The sequence below is a fragment of the Saccoglossus kowalevskii genome, chromosome 7 (assembly GCF_978046115.1).
Source record: "Saccoglossus kowalevskii chromosome 7, keSacKowa6.1, whole genome shotgun sequence".
In the NCBI taxonomy this organism is placed as follows: domain Eukaryota; kingdom Metazoa; phylum Hemichordata; class Enteropneusta; family Harrimaniidae; genus Saccoglossus; species Saccoglossus kowalevskii.
Genome location: NC_140647.1, coordinates 31616352 through 31619332, shown reverse-complemented (window position 1 = coordinate 31619332; position 2981 = coordinate 31616352).

The following is a 2981-nucleotide window of genomic DNA, read 5'->3' as shown; positions in this document are numbered from 1 at the left end:
CAAGGGTCAATATTGATGTGGAAAGTTGAACTATCAAGGGACAATGTTGTTGGAGAGAGTTGAAGTATCAAGGGTCAATATTGTAGAGAGTTGAACTATCAAGGGTCAATATTGTAGAGAGTTGAACTATCAAGGGTCAATATTGTAGAAAGTTGAACTATCAAGGGTCAATATTGTAGAGAGTTGAACTATCAAGGTTTAATGTTGTTGGAGAAAGTTAAACTATCAAGGGTCAATATTGATGTGGAAAGTTGAACTATCAAGGGACAATGTTGTTGGAGAGAGTTGAAGTATCAAGGGTCAATATTGTAGAGAGTTGAACTATCAAGGGTCAATATTGTAGAGAGTTGAACTATCAAGGTTCAATATTGTAGAGAGTTGAACTATCAAGGGTCAATATTGTAGAGAGTTGAACTATCAAGGGTTAATATTGTAGAGAGTTGAACTATCAAGGGTCAATTTTGGAGAGAGTTGAACTATCAAAGTTTAATATTGTTGGAGAGATTTAAACTATCAAGGGTCAATATTGGAGAGAGTTGAACTATCAAGGGTCAATATTGTAGAGAGTTGAACTATCAAGGGTTAATATTGTAGAGAGTTGAACTATCAAGGTTTAATGTTGTTGGAGAGAGTTAAACTATCAAGGGTCAATATTGTAGAGAGTTGAACTATCAAGGTTTAATAATGTTGGAGAGATTTAAACTATCAAGGGTCAATATTGATGTAGAAAGTTGAACTATCAAGGGTCAATATTGTAGAGAGTTGAACTATCAAGGGTCAATATTGTAGAGAGTTGAACTATCAAGGGTCAATATTGTAGAGAGTTGAACTATCAAGGGTCAATATTGTAGAAAGTTGAACTATCAAGGGTCAATATTGTAGAGAGTTGAACTATCAAGGGTCAATATTGTAGAGAGTTGAACTATCAAGGGTCAATATTGTAGAGAGTTGAACTATCAAGGGTGTCGCATACGACTTGTTTACCACTTCCGTGTGACTGAGAATGTTCTAGAACCGTACTGTGTCTGGGTGGAATTTTTAGAAGCTGGTTGAATAGGTAATAGGACACTGTAGAAGGCAATAGAAGGTAATGGAACATGCTAGAAATTTGTAGTAAATTCCAGACTCATTATGTATGCTGATGTAATGGTCTATTTGTAGACAGTGTGGGTATATATAGGGGAGTTGTTCAGCACTGAGATCAGATCGGAGATCTCGTTGAATTGTATTGGAGTTTAAGTATCTAGTTATTGGAGTAGTGGAGTTTTACCGCGTTATTGTACTTGATGTTTGCAGAGTATAATAATACCAGTACCAGTTGAAACCTCATCTGTTGGCTCCGTATTCGTATTTTATCATCGCCGCCAGGGAAGTCTTTCTGTTACTGTTGCCATTTCTGTATTTGAACCATCACACCTGTACTATACCAATTACGGTAATATTACGTTGCGTGTGACAAAGGGTCAATATTGTTGTAGAGAGTTGAACTATCAAGGGTCAATATTGTAGAAAGTTGAACTATCAAGGTTCAATATTGTAGAGAGTTGAACTATCAAGGGTCAATATTGTAGAAAGTTGAACTATCAAGGGTCAATATTGTAGAGAGTTGAACTATCAAGGGTGTCGCATACGACTTGTTTACCACTTCCGTGTGACTGAGAATGTTCTAGAACCGTACTGTGTCTGGGTGGAATTTTTAGAAGCTGGTTGAATAGGTAATAGGACACTGTAGAAGGCAATAGAAGGTAATGGAACATTCTAGAAATTTGTAGTAAATTCCAGACTCATTATGTATGCTGATGTAATGGTCTATTTGTAGACAGTGTGGGTATATATAGGGGAGTTGTTCAGCACTGAGATCAGATCGGAGATCTCGTTGAATTGTATTGGAGTTTAAGTATCTAGTTATTGGAGTAGTGGAGTTTTACCGCGTTATTGTACTTGATGTTTGCAGAGTATAATAATACCAGTACCAGTTGAAACCTCATCTGTTGGCTCCGTATTCGTATTTTATCATCGCCGCCAGGGAAGTCTTTCTGTTACTGTTGCCATTTCTGTATTTGAACCATCACACCTGTACTATACCAATTACGGTAATATTACGTTGCTTGTGACAAAGGGTCAATATTGTTGTAGAGAGTTGAACTATCAAGGGTCAATATTGTAGAGAGTTGAACTATCAAGGGTCAATATTGTTGTAGAGAATTGAACTATCAAGGGTCAATATTGTAGAGAGTTGAACTATCAAGGGTCAATATTGTAGAGAGTTGAACTATCAAGGGTCAATATTGTAGAGAGTTGAACTATCAAGGGTCAATATTGTAGAGAGTTGAACTATCAAGGGTCAATATTGTAGAGTTGAACTATCAAGGGTCAATATTGCAGAGAGTTGAACTATCAAGGGTCAATATTGTAGAGAGTTGAACTATCAAGGGTCAATATTGTAGACAGTTGAACTATCAAGGGTCAATATTGATGTAGAGAGTTAAAGCATGAAGGATAAATATTGTGATCAGAAAATTTCGAAGTCGGTATAGTTGTAGAGCGCTGAAATGCTAAATTTTGCTGAACCAGCTAGACTTGAAATGCACACAAGATAATATCGTAATCGATCTAGGCAAAAAAGGCTATATTATTATTGAGTATATTAAAACACACATGTGGTAATATCGCTACCAAACGTAGCACACACAAGGGTAATGTCATTACTAAGCGTAGCACTCAAAAGTGTAATATAATTACCGAGCGTTGCAACTAGACGTGTAATACAGTTACCTAGTGCAGCACACTCAAATTTAATAAAGTTACCGAGCATAGCTCGTAAACCTGTAAAATAGTTACCGAGCGTAGAAAATAAACGTGTAATATAGTTACCGAGCGTAGCACATAAACGTGTAATATAGCTCCCGAGCGTAGCACATAAACGCGTAATATAATTACCGAGCGTAGCAAATAAACGTGTAATATAGTTACCGAACATA